Source organism: Plecotus auritus (genome assembly GCF_963455305.1).
Source record: "Plecotus auritus genome assembly, chromosome: 3".
In the NCBI taxonomy this organism is placed as follows: domain Eukaryota; kingdom Metazoa; phylum Chordata; class Mammalia; order Chiroptera; family Vespertilionidae; genus Plecotus; species Plecotus auritus.
This window is the reverse complement of record NC_137772.1, coordinates 187857734-187877578: the sequence shown is the minus strand read 5'-3', so window position 1 is coordinate 187877578 and position 19845 is coordinate 187857734. Positions and strand designations below refer to the sequence as shown.

The following is a 19845-nucleotide window of genomic DNA, read 5'->3' as shown; positions in this document are numbered from 1 at the left end:
CTCTCCCTATGGCAAGAACTATACACCGCTGCCACTTCTCATTCTTAAGTCACTCAGACAGGATCCCCTTGTTTACTTCATCCTATAAAAACCCTCCTATAAAAAGGTCTAAACAAAAAAGAAAAATAAAGATCTATTTCCTTTTTTTTTTTTTTTTTGAGAACCTCTGCATTAATGGACGTTCTCCCTACTGCAATAGGCTAAAAACAACCAACCAACCAACACAACTCCTTAGGCTTTACTTGGTGCACTTTCTTTCACATGTTTTATAGGAACTTTGCCGACCTCATAACTGACTCACTGGTTCTGAGACCAGCAGCAACAGTAGACCTAATGAATTGGTGATTTCGCAGGTGGTGCTCTTTGATCCCTTTTTAACAAGCTGCCACGGACGATTCCGATTCAGATTAAAGGGAGAGATCCCTTGCTGGAGACGTTTACACCACTGGAAGCGTGAATATGCTTTGCAAACTTCCGCGTGATCCACCGGAGGGCGGGGCTGGCCGCGAAGGCTGCGTAACCGGGCGGCACTAGGACCGCGGAGGCGCCGGCCTCGCAGCGGCCTTGGTTCCCTTTCGGGGCGGAGCCGAGCTGTTCCGGGAGCCCTGGCCTGGCTACTGGACCCGCCCCTGGAGGCGGGCCGAGTTGACTTAAAAACTCTGGCAGCCGAGAGGCTGGCTTGTCTGTTCTCTTACCCCGGCGGGGGTCCGTGCTGGTCGGTAAGTGTGGGACCGCGTAGACGGCTATCCCTCGCGCACCTTATCGCGTCTCTGGCCGGGCGGTGGGCACCGGGACCTCAGGTGCCCGCGGGCAGAAACAGAGCGCGCGCCCGTCCGCCGAGCGCTTTTGTTCCGAGGCCGTGACGGAGTCGCGCGGGCTGAGGGTGCTGGGGCGGCTCCCGGTTGGGAGGTTCCCGCTGGCTCGGAAGCCTCGCGGGCCGCCGCCCGGGCCCGGCCGCCCATCCGGCCGGCCCGCTGACCTGCTCGCGGTGGCCGAACGGCTTGGGCCAGGCTTGCCTCGCGGGAGCCCGAGGGCGCCGCCTCGCCGTTGGAGGTCGCCGGTAGCGCCCGCGAGGACGCATTTTGTTAAACGACAGGGAGGTTGGTTAGGTGGGGAGGTGTAAGAGCTGCTTCTGTTTTTAATTATTTTCTGTCGCTGGGGTGGAAAAAAAATCATTGTTTTGCGTTTAGTATTTATTGATCGTTCCCTTCCGCCCCACCCCCACTATTAGGCTGTTCCTCCCGAAACAAATGATCCACTTGAACTCCAAGTGGCCCGCGAACGCGCCGATGCCAGGGATGTTTTCGTTACTCGGCAATAGTTCGCTCCTAGAGGCATTTTTAAGTGCACAAGTGCATACCGGTTTCAGTAGTAGGTGTTCTCGAGGGACGCGGACTCCCTCCGCACAAGTCCTGAGGGTCCCGGGTTCAGCAGCCAGCTTTCGGGGAATTGCTTCAAGTGAAAACAATTTATTTGTAATACTGCAGTGCCTGTCCTCACGGTAAAAAGAACAGGTGATGTGGCAGGAGCTTAGAGTGCATTTTAATTGGTCGGGTTGCAGACCTTAATGTTACCTGTAAATTTAAATTTTATTCAGTATTAACATGCACGAGTGTTTAGGTTTCAGTTACTTAGGTATATTTTTTTCCTGTACTGTTGGGTTCTTTTACTAATCTAATAAAGAAAATTGTTAAGGTAAATAACTTTTTTTTAAAAAAAAATAAATCTTTATTCAGATTATTACAATTGTTTCTCCTTTTTCCCCCCCATAGCTCCCCTCCACCCAGTTCCCACCCCACCTTCTGCCCTTACCTCCCCCCCCACTGTGCTCATCCATAGGTGTATGATTTTTGTCCAGTCTCTTCCCGAACCCCCCCATACTCCTTTCCCCCTGAGAATTATCAGTCCACTCCCTTTCTATGCCCCTGATTCTATTATATTCACCAGATTATTCTGTTCCTCAGGTTTTTAATTCACTTGATTTTTAGGTTCACTTGTTGATAGATACGTATTTGTTGTTCATAATTTTTCTCTTTACTTTTTTCTCCTTCCTCTTCTTTAAGAATACCTTTCAGCATTTCATATAATACTGGTTTGGTGGTGATGAACTCCTTTAGCTTTTTCTTGTCTGTGAAGCTCTTTATCTGCCCTTCAACTCTGAATGATAGCTTTGCTGGGTAGAGTAATCTTGGTTGTAGGTTCTTGCTATTCATCACATTGAAAATTTCTTGCCACTCCCGTCTGGCCTGCATAGTTTCTGTTGAGAAATCAGCTGACAGTCGTATGGGTGCTCCCTGGTAAGTAACTACTGTTTTTCTCTTGCTGCTTTTAAGATTCTCTCTTTGTCTTTTGCTCTTGGCATTTTAATTATGATGTGTCTTTGTGTGGTCCTCTTTGGATTCCTTTTGTTTGGGGTTCTGTGCGCTTCCTGGACTTGTAAGTCTATTTCTTTCACCAGGTGGGGGAAGTTTTCAGTCATTATTTCTTCAAATAGGTTTTCAGTATCTTGCTCTCTCTCTTCTTCTGGCACCCCCATAATTCTGATGTTGGTACGCTTGAAGTTGTCCCAGAGTCTTCTTACACTATCTTCAACTTTTTGGATTTTTTTTCTTTTTGCTTTTTCGGTTGAGTGATTTTTGCATTGTTTTATTTCAATTCTTTGACTTGATTCTTGTGTTCCTCTAGTCTGTTGTTGGGTCTCTGTATAATATTTTTTATTTCAGTCAGTGTATGTTTAATTTCTAGTTGGTCCTTTTTCATATCTTCGAGGGTCTCGTTATATTTATCGGCCTTTTCTAGGATATTCTTGAAAAGCCTTATAACGGTGGTTTTGAATTCTATATACAGTCGTTTGTTTCCCTCCATTTCTTTCATTGGTGATCTGTTTCTTTGACGCCGCATTTTCATTGTTTCCCTGAGTTGGTAGGGTAAATTTGTGTGCTAGGTTTCCTATATGGCCCAGTGGGTCGGCCTCCCCAGTTAACCTGAGGTGGACACTCTTGATGCACCCTTTTGTGGACTGTGTGTACAGCCTTGTTGTAGTTAAGTCTTGATTGTTGTTGGTATCACTGGGAGGAATTGACCTCCAGGCCAGTTGGCTGTAAGGATCAGCTGTGTCTACGCTGGGAGAGCTGGGAGAAGTTCGGTGCTGGAGACAGCCTTATAGGATTAGACTTGCCAAATTGCAAAAGCCTCTGTGCTCAGCTTGGATGGGGTGGAGTCTCAGGGCGGAGCAGACAGTCTTGGCTTCCAGTCAGACTTGCCCTTGCGCGCACACGCCTCCAGACCTCTGCCTTCCCCAGCTCCCGAGTCTCCGCCCGAGAGTCCAGATTCCCCCCACAGAGCATGGGTCCCCAGGGGCTCGCCTGGAACTGGGGTTCAGCGCTTTCAGAACTGGGGCTCAGTGCAGTCAGGAGCTTCTGACTCCCACTAGGGAAAGCCAGTGGCAACCTCCGCAGCCTTTGTGCACACTGGCAGGCGCGCGCCTCCAGACCTCTGCCTTACCTGGCTCCCAAGTCTCCGCCCGAGAGTCCAGATTCCCCCCGTAAGAGCGTGGGTCCCCAGGGGCTCGCCTGCAATTGGGGTTCAGTGCAGTCAGAACTGGGGTTCAGTGCAGTCAGGAGCTTCTGACTCCCTTCTGCTAGGGAAAGCCTGTGGCAACCTCCTCAGCCTTTGTGCACACTGTCGCGTGCCTCCAGACCACCACCTGCCGGGGCTCCCCCGGGTCTCCCCTGGGTCTCCGAGTCTCCGGGTGCCTTTCTCTCTACCTGACAGTCCAGACTCCCCCTGTATGAGCCTGGGTCCACGGGGTTTCACCCAGGACTGGGGTTCAGTGCAGTCAGAACTGGGGTTCATTGGGGTTGGGGGCTTCCTTCCCCCTTCCGCCAGAGAAAGTCAGCCAGCCTCTCAGCCACCCTTCCTCTCTGTGTGCACAAAGACCCTTTGCCGTACCTCCAATTCTCTGTGAGCTTTTCTCTTTCCTTCTAGTTGTAGAATTTTCACTCAGCCAGCTTTCCTGTGGTTCTGGATGGTGTCCGTTCTGTCTTTTAGTTGTAGTTTTGAAATTGTTGTGCGAGGCAGCAGTTTAGGTGCTTACCTATGCCGCCATCTTGGTTTCTCCAGAACTTTTTTTGTTTAAACTTATCTTGAGGATATATTTTTATTGATTTTAGAGAGAGTGAAACATCGATGTGTATGTAACATCCTTTGGTTGCCTCGCATACCCCAACCGGGAATGGAACCCATAACCTAGGTATGTGCCTGGACCACCAATGAACCCAGAACCTTTGGTATAATGGAGGACACACCAACTAACTGAGCCACCCGGCCAAAGTTCTTTTGTTTTGGAATGAAGGACAGTAGTAGACCTGGAGGGAAGGGTACATGAATTCTAACTTGAAAAGTGAACGGCAATTTAGGCCAGACCTAGTGTTTTTTGTGTGTGTGTGTGTGGGGGGGGTTTTTGGTGTGTTTTTTTAAAATATATTTTATTGATTTTTTACAGAGAGGAAGAGAGAGGGATAGAGAGTCGGAAACATCAATGAGAGAAACATCGATCTGCTGCCTTCTGCTCACCTACTGGGGATGTGCCCGCAACCAAGGTACATGCCCTTTAGCAGAATCGAACCTGGGACCCTTCATTCTGCAGGCCTACGCTCTGTCCACTGAGCCAGACCAGTCAGGGCTGTGTGTGTGTTTTTAAAAAATACATTTTTATTGATTTTTCAGAGACGAGGGAGAGGGAGGGAGATTCAGAAACATCAGTGATGAGAATCAATGATCGGTTGTCCTGATCCTGTTTCATGGGTCTTATGCTCAATCACTGAACCACACCTGTGGGACCTGACCTAGTGTTTGTTTCTTTGCACACTTCAAAAGTCAAGAAAATTGGTATGCTTTTCCTGCAACTTTAAGTAACAGCTTTGCCCAGCAGTGTCATCAAGTGAACAGATTGGCATGTATTTTTATTGTTAACGTAATATAAGTAAAGGTGATACATAAATTTTATATTAATTAATTATATAGTAGTTTCTTGCTATCCCAGGATCAAAGAAGTAAACATTGTGGAGGGATACTGACATGTTTGGAGAAAAATGGGAACACATACAATAATGAAAGAGTTACATTTAAAGGTAAGTATGCCACTTTTTAGTAGCCTAATATATCTGCTACTGGACAAAATTATTAATTAAATGAATCTGCATTGGCTAAAAATTAAACTATAGTACACAATGGATTTGATGACAAAGCTTAGAAATAATGTGGTTAGCTTAGCATGGAGGGTGAGTAATTCATCTTTGCAAGATATGGAAGAGATTTTTTTTTTCCAATATATATTTTTTACTGACTTCAGAGAGGAAGGGAGAGGGAGAATGAGATAGATAGAAACATCAATGATAAAACAGAATCATTGATCCATCTGCCTCCTGCACGCCCCCTACTGGGGATCCGGCCTGCAACGCCAGGCATGTGCCTTGACCTCCTGGTTCATAGGTCCATGCCTAGCCTCTTGTTCAAATTTTTATCTTTTTTTCTTCATCTTAAAGAAAACCCTTCAACATTTCATGTAATACTGCTTGGTGGTGATAAACTGCATGAGGTTTTTCTTATTTGTGAAGTTCCTTATCTGACTTGAAATTCTAAATGATAGCTTTGTTGGGTATAGGAATCTTGCTTCTAGGTTCTTTCTATTCATCACTGAATAGTTCTTGCCACTCCCCGCTGGCCTGCAAAGTTTTTGTTGAGAAATCCGCTGACAGTCATATGGACGCTCCATTGTAGGTAACTAATTCCCTTTTAGGTAACTAAGCTCCCTTGCTGTTGTTTTTTTTAAAATATATTTTTATTGATTTCAAAGAGGAAGGGGGAGAGAGAGCACATCAATGATGATGAGAGAGAATCATTGATGGGCTGCCTCCTGCATGCCCTCTCCTGGGGATCAACCCCGCAACCCCGGTACGTGCCCTTGACCGGAATCAAACCTGGGACCCTTCATTCCGCCGGCTGATGCTATATCCATTGAGCCAGTCGGGCCAGGTCTCCTTGCTGTTTTATGATTCCTTCTTTGTATTAAACCTTTGGCGTTTTGATTTTGATGTGCTGCTCTGTTTCTTATTTGGTTGCTTTTATTTATTATTTCTGGCACATGGTGTTGAACACCAGCACAACTTTGGGTGAGCCATTCTGTGAGATACCAACCAATAAAGCCAGAGTGATCATCTCCCGGACTTTCTTTCATCTTATAAAATTCAAGAGTGATGATTAAGACCACAGTGTTTGCAATCACACTGCTGAGCTTCAGATCTTGGCTCTACTACTTTTACTCTCAGTACAACCTTGGGAAGATATTTAACTACTTTTGTCTTGGTTATCTGATCTGTAAAGTGAGGATAACAGTAGTAACTACCTCTTGGATTGTGTCAGGAGCTGTTCCAAATGCACTGTATTATAACACACAGCTCCTGACACATGGTAATGGCTTAATAAATTTTAGCTGTTGCCATGTTAGAGGAAATACATTTGATGACCTAAGACAATATACTAGGTATTATACAAAATTCAGTTTTCTAATTGCAGTCTACATGAACTTAACCAGCTTTGTGTGAAATTTTCACTATAGATCCTATTGTAGGTTCTGTTTATAAGGAAGTACCAGACACAACTCTAGTTTTTACCTGCAGGCTTTTTTGAAATCATGAATACCTCCATTAAATTCTCCACTCAGGGCAAATTTGCTCCAAAACTTTACTTTTCTATATTTTCTATATTACTTCCCTGAAGTGCTGGAAGCTCCCATCTCATATTATTACGGTCTTGGACACAATAGTAACAAATGTTTAGAGAACTGATCTAACCTACTGTTTTAAAAGGCTTTTATAAAGGTGAGTTTCAAGACTTGGTCTATCTAGGTTTTTTTCTACACCCCTCATCCCCCACTGGAGGCATACTGTATAAAAGAGACATAAAAAACATTCAATATGAGCTAGAGACAATAATTTGCCAACCCTGTTTATAGAAACGCAAGTTAAAATTTACTTTGTGCCTGGCCTATGTGGCTCAGTGGTTGTCATGGGCTTGATTTCCAGTCAGGGCTCATGTCTAGGTTGCTGGCTTGATCCCCAGGGGGAGGTGTGCAGGAGGCACCCAATCAAGGATTCTCATTGATGTTTCTATCCCTCTTCCTTCCTCTCTCAGAAATCAATAAAAACACATTACAAAAGTTTTAAAACATTTACTTGGTAATAAGCCTTGTAAAGAAAGAATTAATCATGTGGACCTTGAAGAATTCTAAATGCTTTGTTTGGGAGGTAGCTATGTAACTATTTATTCTTACTATCCTAAGAGTGCTTGTAAATTGAAAAGCAAGTGAGACATTTGTTAATAGTTAATGATTGCAGAGTTTTAATGAGTCACTATGGTTCTTAAATTACAAGACTTAATTTGTAAATAAAGTTTTTAACTTGTGGTTAAAGTTGCAAACTGTTATAAGGAATTATTGTACTCTTAAAGTTTAAGAGATAGAAATCATAAATAGAATACTGTTTTTTTTTTTTAAGCCCCCAAAGAAAATTTATTGAATCACATAATTTAAAGGTTATGTAACTTGACCTTCAGGTATGGCTTGATCCTGCATCTCTGAATTGAGCTTGGCTTCAGCATTGACTTCATTCTCAGGTACAATTCCCTTCAATGTGTGGCCCCAGTATCTCTGGGCATTTATCTGTCAATGAGTGTCCAAACCTATAGAAAGATTTTGTAGGTTTATTTGAGCCTAACTGAGGACATTCATGGAAGCAAGACCTCAACAGACTTAAGAAAATGCTCTGGAGAATGTTAATTATGCAGTTGTTTTTATGCATTTCTAATCCACAAAGAAAAAAGGTTTACATGAAATTAATTGGCTGTCGATTACAGAGGCTGGAGAAAGCAAGGGGGTGGGAATCACTCAATAAAAAGTAAAATAGAGATATACATAGCTGGGTACAGGATGTTAACATTTTACAATAAATAAGCATGGTATACAGGCAATAAGATCTTGTGCTCCCTTCAGGTTAGTATCTCTGGTAGGGGACTGGCAAAATTACTCGGGCATTTCAAAGGTGTGTTGCCCTAGGTGCACAAGAACCATGGACAGGGCTTGCTTAAGGGAAAGATATACCTTTTACTGAGGAAGTCTTAGGCCTGGGGTAACTACCCACCATGGCCTGCCCAGTTAGAAATTTTTTTATTTTTAAAATTTATCTTTTTAAAAAAAGTATATTTTATTGATATTTTACAGAGAGGAAGGGAGAAGGAGAGGAAGGGAGAAGGATAGAGAGTTAGAAACATCAATGAGAGAGAAACATCGATCAGCTGCCTCATGTACACCCCCCCTCCCCCTCCCCCCGGGGATAGGCCCGCAACCAAGGTACATGCCCTTGACCAGAATTGAACCTGGGACCCTTCAATCCACAGACCGATGCTCTATCCACTGAGCCCCCCCAGGTCTTCACCAAACTATAGTCTGTCCATGGGCTATCCATATAGTGGTTAGGAATTTATGATGATCACCCTGTGAGGTTATGTTGGTCACTGAGCTTGTTAGGTTTAATACATCAACCTGCTTTTGTTCACATATCCAGTCAGTTTCAACTTGCACTGTTCATGACCATTGTCTGCTTGCTCCACCAAAAATTCAAATACCATTGTCTCTCATTGGGTCATGTGTATGTCTATTGCTAGTAACAGGATAATGCTGTGTGTATTTTTGTTTTTGTAAAGTAGCTTAGAGATATAATTCATATACCACAATCATATTATTCAATTAACCCATTTACGGTGTACAGTGGTTTTAAGTATATTTACATATATAAGTATCATACCGATGAAATCATGTGGTCTTTTGTTCTCTTCTCTGACCCAGAACAGTATTTTCAAGGTTTATTCATGTTGACACATGTACATTCCTTTTTATTGCTAAAGAATGCTATATTGTGTAGATAGGCCAAATTTTGTTCTTATCCTTTCATGTTAATAGACATTGTTTCTACATTTTGGCTACTATGAGTAATGCTGCTGTGAGTATTAATGTACAAGTGTTAGTATAGACATTTTCGGGCCTTGGGTATGTATACCTAGGAGTGGAATTTCTCTGTCACATGGTAACATTTGAAAATTTTAATTTTCAAATAAATAAAATTTATATGTGTGGAGAGCAGCTACTGCATTTGGACAGGATCAAGCCTTGGACTGACTAGAGGGCAAGGTCCTCTTGTGGTAAAGCCCCATACAAGTCCCAGCTTGGAGGGCAAAGCCCTCCCAGCACAATTATAGCCAAAGGCTATGGTTGTATGTAAGCTTGACCTTATAGTCCGACCTTGTAGTCCTAGGTAGCTGAGGGATGTGGGCTGTGGGAGGTATAGCAAGTGCTGCCAAAACAAAGCTTGATAAAGAGTTCAGAGAATTACAATAACAGGAAAGAATTGACCACTCCCTTGTTTTGGTTTGTGTGATCTGACTAAAATAATTCCCTGACTAAAATAATTCCGGCTTACAGGCGGGGGTCACTGTGTCCTCATCCAGGTGCAGTGATCCACCTGGCCCCAACTATATTCTCTTGTTTTCTATTCTTTTTTTTTCTCGTTTTCTTTAATCCTTCACTGCCCCTCCTCAGGTTCACCATTGGCCATGCTGGATGCGGTTCAATATGAAAGCTTTTAGTTTTTATTTTTAAATCTTCCCCTGAGGATATTTTTTCCATTTGACCTTTTGAGAAACTGCCAGACTGTTATTCAAAGGAGGTGAGCCACTTACATTCTCAGTATCAGAACATGAATTCCATCCAGTTTGCCCACATCCATATCAACACTTGTGTTTTTAATTATAGCCATCATAGTGAGCAAGAAGTGGTACCCCATTGTGGGTGTTTATTGTATTTCCCTGATGATTAATGACGATCACCTTATCAGCTATTTGTGTATCTGTTTTGGAAAAAGTGGCTATCAAAAACCTTTATAGACTTCGTGTTCTTTAAAATAATGTTTTTATTGATTTCAGAGAGGAAAGGAGAGGGAGAAATAGAAACATCAATGATGAGAATCATTTATTGGCTGCCTCCTGCATGCCCCTACTGATGATCCAAGCCCAAAACCTGGGCATGTCCCTGACCTTGAATTGAACTGTGACCTTGTTTCATGGGTCCATGGACATGACCTCCTGGTTCACGGTTTGAAGAGCCACACCTGCGGGGCAAAGCTTTTATGGACTTATAAATTTGAGTTGTCTTTGTGTTGTTGAATTGTAAGAATTTGTGTATTCTATTCTGAATTCTAGTTTCTTACTGGTGACCATAAATGTGAAGTTTTTATTTGGTCTCTATTCCATTGATTAATGTTTCTTCTATGTCAGTACCACATGGTCTTATTTACTATAGTTTTGTATTATTAAAATTTAGCCCAATAAATTTGAAGATCTGATTGGCTTTATTGAACGATCCCATCTAGTAAATACAGAGGTGCTTCAGGAAGTAGTAGAAAATTAATATAGTATAACATGTCAATATAATTGAAAAATTAAATACAAATAAGTGGAAATGGAAGGGTTTTATAGGAAACTAACTGGCTGGGGCAAGAAAATTTTTTTGAAAAAATAATTCTTTATTGACAGGAATACTTAAGTCTCCCTCTTTCCCCCAGTGATCCCCTCTAGCCTCCCCTCTGCCCACCTCATCTTGGGGCAAGAAAATTAACAAAAGAAGGAAGGATTGTTTCAGACAAGGTTACCCGACTTTGGTATTTTCGGACAGATTATCTCCCTAATTTGTGATTACTTTCCCCTAGGGCTGAAACTGCAATTAAGACTTGACTTGGTGTCTTGGGGAAGTGGCTTAACATTTAGCCTTTTGATTCTTTTTGACAATACTAATCAGTTTCTAAGTTGAGAAGTATTACTTCTCCAACTTCATTCTTTTTCAAATTGAATGTTAGGGTCAGGTTGTAAGGCCGTGAAGACCCCTGGTGGGTCCTTTGGCAGAGCGACGACCCCAAATCAAACGCCGAACTCGAGTCTCGATGTAAAAACAAGAGGTTTCTTTATTCAAGCGCGGCGCAGGGACTCACAGGCAACAACTCTAACAAGAGGCTGCTGACTGGAGCCCTGAACCAGGGTTGGTTACAGGCTTTTAAAGGCAAAAAACCACACGCAGGTGGGGGGCAAGATAGAATGTTGACTTATTCTCACGGGAATGGTATGTTTTATCTCAACAGAAAACTTTGTGAAAACAAGAACTTTAACAGAAACCAGAAGCTAGGACGTTTACTGATAAGCGCTGAGGGGGAGGTCAGCATGCTCTTCTCTGGGAACAGAGCTGTGCCTGCTTTATTTTAACTTTTCCTGCACCTGCTCTGAGAGTGCATTCTTTCAAGGTTTTTAATTTCTGCAAAGAAATCTGGGATTTGGGTAAGGATTTCATAATTTGGAGAGTTGCTACCTTAACAGTATTAAATCCTCCAATCTATGAATGTGGATTTTCTTCTCCAGTTATTTAGGTCTTTGATTTCTTTTAGTAATGTTTTATAATATTCAGTGTATAAGGTTTTTACTTTTGTTAAGTTTGAAAGTTTTATTTTTAAATTCTCCCGTGAGGATATTTTTTCCATTGATTTCTAGAGAGAGTAGAAGAGAGGGGAGGGGGAAGAGGAAGAGACAGAGAGAAACATTGTAAGAGAGACACAGATTTGTTGCCTCCCACATATGACAGGTCGGGCCAGGATCTAGCCTAGGGAACCTGCATCGAAGGTATGTGCCCTTGACTGGGAATTGAACCCTAGACCCTTGGGTCCACAGTCTGATGCTCCAACCACTGGACCAAACAGTCAGGGGAAGTTTTTATTTTATCTTTTAATTTATTTATTTAAAAAAAAAAAGGTAGTGTAAACAAGAAAGTAGCACAAAAATACAGAGAAGACTGGTGATTACTACAGAGAAACTAAAGCCAGAGGATGTGAATTTGGGGAACACACACTCATGCACAAAGAGTGGCCTGAAGGGCAGAGGACAGGGCTTTTTAGAACTGGGGCCACGCCCTAAACACCAATGTGACGGGGGAAGCTATGATGAACTCCAGCTGTTCTCCCAAGAGAGTCCGCCCAATGAGAGTGAGCCTGGGATAAGTGCATTAATATGATAAGTGACTGGAGAGCACCCAAAGTCTTAGCATCTTTCCAGACCTCCCTGAGGCCTAGTTCACAGCCTGGCCTCCCTTTGCTGTGCAGCTAGAGAACATTGCTACTTAACTGCCCTGGCCTGGAATCCTGATTTCCTCCATTATGTTGTCACCATTCTATTGCCAACTCAAGGGTGCCAGTGCCTTTGGGCCCCGTTTGTGGTACTCACTCTCAGGACCCACTCTACTAGTTTGGCTAAAAAAAAAAACCCACCCCTCAGCTATAGTCGACTGCTGATCAGTAGAGTTCTCCCTATTTTCCTAAATGAATATCTCAGAGCTCTTAATTTCCTTCTCTGACACTCTTCAGTTCTTCCAGTTCCTTCATTATTTGGGATTTGGCAGTGGTCTCAGAGAACTTGTCAAGCAGGACTTCTATTTTCACCTGCAAGAGATTGTTCCGCTTCCGGAGGCACTGAACCTCCCTCTGGGCCACACTTCCACTAATCCCGGTCTCTGCTACCCAGTGGCCATTTCCACACTTCAGGCTTTGTCCCGTCAGGTTCATGGTGGGACTTCCATAGTCAAGGCCCAGTTCCACCTCACTTGTTTGTCTATGCGGGTTGGAGAGAGGCAGATTTCCGAGGGGAAGTCGTCTTTGGACTGGGTGTATTCCCAAAGAGGCATCTTTAGTGAGAATGCTTACAGCTTGGTGGTGGACGGGACAGTAGTGGGGACCAAGATGTTGAAGGCGTTTTAAGCTCTGCTATCATGTCATCCAAGACACAGTGGAAGGCGCCCTGGCATTGTTTTTGCTGACCCGTTGCAGGAGCCGCGTTTCCATTTTTTTTTTCATTGTTACTTTAAATGGAATATTTTCTAGATTAAATGTTTTATGGGAATACATTGGCTTTTGTACATTGAGCTTGTGTTAGACAACCTGGTCGAGCTAATTTTATTAGTTGTATTAGTTTTTTATTGGATTCCTAAACAGTTTTCTATATGCAAGGTGATAGATATCTTCTGCAAGGAGAGAGAGTTTTCCTTTTTCGTTTCTAGTCTGGATGTCTTTTGCTTTTCCTTTTCCTTTTCTGCCTAACTGCCCTGGTACAGTATTGATACTGGAACTGGTGAGTGGGAATTCTTCCCTGGTCTTGTCTCATGGAATCGAGGAATGAAGCAAGGACCAGAGGAGTTCAGGCAAGGCAGGAGTTTATTGCAGGCAAACACAGGCTCCCCACTCGGGAAGGGGACCCAAATGGATTGCCATTAAAGCATTCTGCTCTTTCCCCTTATATCTGATAAAAGCCCTTTCTTTGTGTGGCTCTGTGATTGGTTTCTGGCCTTTTTGCAGCATTTTATTTTGCACTTGCAAGAAAAACATCCTTGTCACAAAACATCCAATTTTTCTGGAAAACATTTTGTGGTTTCAGCTCCAGCTGTCACGTCCATGCGTCGTCCTAACACCCCTAATTCTTTCTTGCCTAATGCTGCTTCAAACTCCTCTATGAATAGAAGTGGCAAGAGCAGACATTATTATCTTGTTCCTTTCTTACAGGGAAAGCATTCAGTCTTTCACCATAAAGTATGAAAGATGTGGGTTTTTTTTGTAGATACCTCTTATAAAGTTTGGGTGTGTCCTAGCATGCTGCTCTCCCCAGATTACCTTCTGTGTCTACTTTCTGTGTTTTTATCATGAAGTGTTGAATTTTAACATGCATTGAATTTCATTCACATTAGATGTTGACTTCACTTGCTGTGCTGATTGTGTGCGTGTTTTTTTTCTTGGTTAGTCTAGCTAAAAAGGTTTACCAATTTAGTTGATCTTTTCAAAGACCTAACTTGTGGTTTTGAACCTCTTTTCTATTTTTGTGTTATTTTGGTGAAACTTTGACAGCAAAGATATAATATAGACCCAACAGGAAAAAAAAATATGCACAGGCAAATTCCATAGAGGTAAGGTGTCTGCTTCCAGCTTCTTGCTGCATGAGAATTGCATGGGCATACTTTTTCTGCAGCTGCAAACTGCAGGGGCACATGGACTCCAAAAGAAAACTCTTCAGGATCCCAAAGAACATTTGTTTATGTAGGTTACAACAATATTCACTACATTAGAAATGAAAACAGGAAATTTTAAAAATTATTTTATTTAAAAGTACAATAAAACCTTTCATGTTTATATAAATCTTTTCCAAAAATAATAGTGAAAAGAGTAGCATTGTTTTGTATTTTTGCAAATCTCTTCAATGCCACATGTAGTTTTGGTTAAAGTAGTTGAAAAGTATTTATTGAGTGATAGAAAATCATCTCAGGTAGGTGTCTGCTTCATTATGGTCCTAAAGATTCACTGCCACACTATTCTTACCTTTTAACCGTTTTTTTCCTGCATGACCATGTCATTGGACAAAGTATGTTGTGGCTAGGGTGACTTAGAGGATGTGATCAGTCAGTTTCACAGAGTGATTGCCATCCCTTCTCACCCAGCAAAACTTGTATAGCTCCCCTGTTTGTTAGGGAAGGAAGACAGTAGACCCAGGAGAGGGGAGGGTGAGAGTTCAACCATTAATCTAATTTACCCAAGGTTGTTGCCACCATCCTCAACGTAACTGCTGGCCGATGGGAGATCTTAATCCAAGGACACTTAAAAACTTTCAGCAGATGCTGACTTTGGGAGTGAATGTTCTTGGGATTTGTGTCTTTGGACAAAGCCCTGAATACCTCATCCTATTAGTCATGATTTTCTATGGTTCCTGATTAAGGAAAAGCAGAACACTCTTATATGTATTAACTAGGCGATAATTATGGCTCTGAATTTAACTAATTGCTGGATCTGTCATCCCTTACTTGATCCTGCTGACAAGAAAGGGTATTCTGTCCTATAGGTCTCTTCTGGTACTTAAGGTCCCTTTGTATCATTAATCTCAACATTCAGTTTTATGAAGTCTGGCTATTAACCCATCCCAATAAAATAACTATATTGTGGTTCTTGCTACCCTCTCAACAGAACCTGGACAACTGGAATGTGATCTATAGTGACGGGGTAACTAACAGGCAACAACAGTTTTAACAGATTTCTCTTCACTAGCATTTCAGCCTGTTAAATGGGAACTGATCACTTTTATGGAAAGAATTTTTCTATGTCAGGAGGTACAAAATTATTATTATTATTTTTTAAAATATATTTTATTGGTTTTTTACAGAGAGGAAGGGAGAGGGATAGAGAGTGAGAAACATCGATGAGAAAGAAACATCAATCAGCTGCCTCCTGCACACTCCCTACTGGAGATGTGCGCAACCAAGGTACATGCCCTTGACTGGAATCGAACCTGGGACCTTTCAGTCCACAGGCCGACGCTCTATCCACCGAGCCAAACTGGTTAGGGCAGGAGGTACAAAATTAGCTCACTCATTTTAATAAGTGATACTTAATATTCCTAATACAGGTTGTACCCTAACAGAATACTGCATCCTTATATAGCTTATACCTGGCTGCTAAACATGAATCCTTTACTTGCAGTTGTCAGAGAGATTTTTAGATGTTTGAGACCATAATGGATCATTTTTTTTTGAGTTGGGTACCTAAAATAAGTTACTAGGCAGAACTCCAAGGAAGGTTAACTGACTCATTCATGTATATTCTCTTATCTTTAATTCCCACTTTAGGAAATAACACAACTAGGAAATTAACTCTTGAACAACATGGGTTTAAACTGTGAAGATCCATTTATTTTTATTTATTTTTTTAATATATTTTATTGATTTTTTACAGAGAGGAAGGGAGAGGGACAGAGAGCTAGAAACATCGATGAGAGAGAAACATTGATCAGCCGCCTCCTGCACACCTCCCACTGGAGATGTGCCCGCAACCAAGGTACATGCTCTTGACCGGAATCGAACCCGGGACCCTTCAGTCCGCAGGCTGACGCTCTATCCACTGAGCCAAACCGGTTTCGGCTGAAGATCCATTTATACATGGATTTACTTTTCAACAAATAACAGTTTAACTTCGTAAGAATACAGTATATCATACATATGACATACAAAGTGTGTTGTTATTAGTAAGGCTTTTCAGTCAACAGTAGACTAGTTAAGGTTTTGGAGTCAAAAGTTATACTTGGATTTTCAGTTTTAGCGGCGGGGGGAGGAGTCAGGGCCCCTAACCCCTGTGTTGTTCAAGGGTTACCTAAAGTGAAAACATTCTTGCAGAATGGTAGTTGCATTGCTTTGCTAGCCAGTCATGATGGGGTATAATGATTTGGATACCTGGATTACTTAATCAGGAAAAAGAGATCAGTTTACTTCCCACTCCTGTTTTTCATGTGGCTCTCACTGGTGAACCTGCCTGGTATCTGGGACATACTTAGCTAGCAGGGAGTCTGGTTGTGGGCTGACCTCCAAGAAAGGCCTGGTCTTCCTGCTCAGAGTCGCAGTCTAGTCACTCAGCCTGGTGTTACCTAGGAGAAAGTATGAAATTAGAGTATTTGATTGAGTGGCCTGAGAATCTGAAGAGAGTAGCTGGATACATGCAAGATTGGAGACTAGAGGTAGGCAAACGGCTTCACCATGGTGCTCTGATAACCTTTGCCTTCCCATGGGCTGCATAGTTCAACTCGGTCTGACCCACAGCTTGGCAGAGGACCCTGCAAGTCCTCCCAGAACAAATGTTGATACGCAGCCTTGTGAGAAGTAGCCACAGTGTTGTTTCTTGTGTGCCTGCCTACTTTCAGTTGAGCACATGATTTTACCACCCTTGCCCTGGGGGGTGTAGTTGCAAGGCTATACAATGGCTACAGATGGCTCCTGCAGAGCCTGTGTTCTCATGAGCCCCTCAGTACGACCTTCTAGGACCTCTAGGACCAGAACACTGCTACTGGTTTTGCTGTTTGAGTAAGTAATAAACGGCATGTGAATCCCTTTGGTCTTTCTCCTTTCTATGTGGCAGTATGGAGAACCACCAACTTTACAGCTGTGATAGTAGGACTTCTAGCCCTGCTGAGCATAGTGATACTGCTTACGGAAGACTGCTTAACTTCATTTATTGTGACAATTAAATGTGATAATGTATTTAGAGCATTCAGGAAAGTTCTTGGCATATAGTAAGTTCTCAAGTGTTAGCTATTAGTATTAATGAAGTTGTTTTATAAATAGTGTTGTATTATAAATATTGTAAGATTTAGAATAGTCTTTAGTCTTCAAAGCCTATTTCAAGGACTGGTAACCTAACTTCTCTGATGATTGAGGATACAAAAACCCAGAGCTACAACAGGTTCAATAAATCACAATACTTTTGGAATTCCTGAAAAGTAGCTCTTATACTTAGAATGTTGGTGTTTGTGGTTTTAGTGAACTTTTTTTAATAGAGGTTTTTTAATATAGCTTTTTCCCAATGCAAATCAGTTTTTCAATGAAAAATGCTGGTTTTCCTTAATTTAAGCACATCAGTAGGCATACTCCAAATAAACTTTGGCTTGTGGAAGTTAAACATAATGGAAAATTTCAATTAAAAATGCCAAAACAGTCAAGCCTGCATGACTCAGTGGTTGAGCGTTGACCTATAAACCAGGAGGTCACGGTATGATCCCTGGTCAGGGCATATTTGCTGGGGTTGCTGGCTGGATCCCCAATGTGGGACGTGCAAGAGCCAATCGATGATTCTCTCTCATCATTGATGTTTCTATCACTCTCTCCATCTTTCTCTTTGAAATCAATAAAAAAAAATTTTTTTAAATGCCCAAACAGATTTTCTGTTGCTTTTCTTTTCAGTTGAGAAGTCTTATATCACATATGTTTTTTAAAGAAGGTATTGAAATACAGATGAAATCACAATTGGCATAGATGTGAAGAAGGGAGAGGCAGGACTGTTTCCCATCAATAAATTAAAATAAGGACTTCCTCAAATTTGGTTTGCAGCAACTACAGCTGTTTATTCATTCAGTAAACTTTCATTGAAGCCTGCTAGATATTGTCTAAATATGCATCTTTGTATTTGTTTTACCCCGAGTCAGTCTCTTTTTTTTATGCCTTCCACCTTGCCTATAACTTATTTTTTGCCTTGTAATTTTTGTAATAAGGCTGACCTAAAAAAAAAGGAAGCTGCTGGGCTGACAGTTTTTCAATTAAACCACATCCTTTGCTTTGCACGGATATAAAATATTTTAAAGTGAAAAAATATTTCACAGATCTTTTTTGTTGTTGTTAATCCTCACCTGAGGACATTTTTCTTTTCTTTTTTTTAAGGGAGAGTGGAAGAGAGGGAAAGACTGAGAGAAACATTGATGTGAGAGAAACATAAATTCGTTGCCTCCTGCACAAGCCCTGTAGATTGGTTGCCTCCTGCACAAGCCCCAACCAGGGTCCTGTCCCAGGGCCAGGGAGGAGCCTTCAACCAAGGTACTTACCCTTGACTGCAATCTAGTCTGGGACCTTTTGGTCTGCAGGCCCTGACATTTTATCCACTGAGCCAAAGCTGCTAAGGCAGTGGTCGGCAAACTCATTATTCAACACTGCCAAATATCAACAGTACAATGATTGAAATTTCTTTTGAGAGCCAAATTTTTTAAACTCAAACTATATAGGTAGGTACATTGTTATTAACTTAATTAGGGTACTCCTAAGCTGGCCTTTGCTAAAAACTCAAGGGGCTAAAGAGCTGCATGTGGCTAGCGAGCCGCCATTTGCTAACTACTGTTCTAGGGCCTAAGTCTCTTTCTTTCTTTCTTTCTTTCTTTCTCTCTTTCTTTCTTTCTTTCTTTCTTTCTTTCTTTCTTTCTTTCTTTCTTTCTTTCTTTCTTTCTTTCCTTCTTTCTTTCCTTCTTTCTTTCCTTCTTTCTTTCCTTCTTTCCTTCTTTCTTTCTTTCTTTCTTTCTTTCTTTCTTTCTTTCTTTCTTTCTTTCTTTCTTTCTTTCCTTCTTTCTTTCTTTCTTTCTTTCTTTCTTTCTTTCTTTCTTTCCTTCCTTCTTTCTTTCTTTCTTTCTTTCTTTCTTTCTTTCTTTCCTTCTTTCTTTCTTTCTTTCTTTCCTTCTTTCTTTCTTTCTTTCTTTCTTTCTTTCTTTCTTTCTTTTCTTTTTCTTTCTTTTCTTTCTTTTCTTTCTTTCTTTCTTTCTTCATGAATCTTCTCTCCCCACCCCATTGACCTCTCCCAGCCGTTTCCACCCCCCCCCCCAGCACATGTCCTCACCCCCTACTGTCTATGTCCATTGGTTATGCTCATATGCATGCATACAAGTCCTTTGGTTGATCTCTTACCCCCTTACCCCCCACCTTCCCTCATAGGTTGGACAGTATGTTCGATGCTTTTATTCATTATATTCCACAAATGAATGAGATCATGTGATATTTATCTTTCTCTGACTGGCTTATTTCACTTAACATAATACTCTATTTCCATCCATTCTGTTGCAAATGGTAAGAATTCCTTTTTACAGCAGCGTAGTATTCCCTTGTGTAGATGTACCACAGTTTTCTAATCCACTCATCTGCTGATGGGCACTCAGGCTGTTTCCAAATCTTACCTATGATAAATTGTGCTGCTATGAACATAGGGGTGCATACTAGGTATATTGGTTAATGTGGATTTTGTAATAAAAGAAAACATAATTTCAAGAGAAACATCAAAAGTGCTTTATTTAAAGTAATGTCCATTGCTAGCTACACATTTCTCCCATCTTTCAGGTAATTTGTGGATACCGTCCCAATAGAACTTT

General features: G+C 41.7%; 1 protein-coding gene across 1 annotated transcript in view; it reads left to right on the top strand.

Annotated features, from left to right (window-relative positions):
- Positions 1-631: 631 nt before the first annotated feature.
- Positions 632-19845, top strand: part of RESF1 (retroelement silencing factor 1) — a 41883-nt gene continuing 22669 nt past the window's right edge. The window contains exons 1-4 of the mRNA XM_080659132.1: positions 632-719; positions 4505-4601; positions 5045-5132; positions 7615-7674. The gene's annotated coding sequence lies outside the window, so the exon portion shown is untranslated. The remainder of the gene's footprint in view (positions 720-4504; positions 4602-5044; positions 5133-7614; positions 7675-19845) is intronic.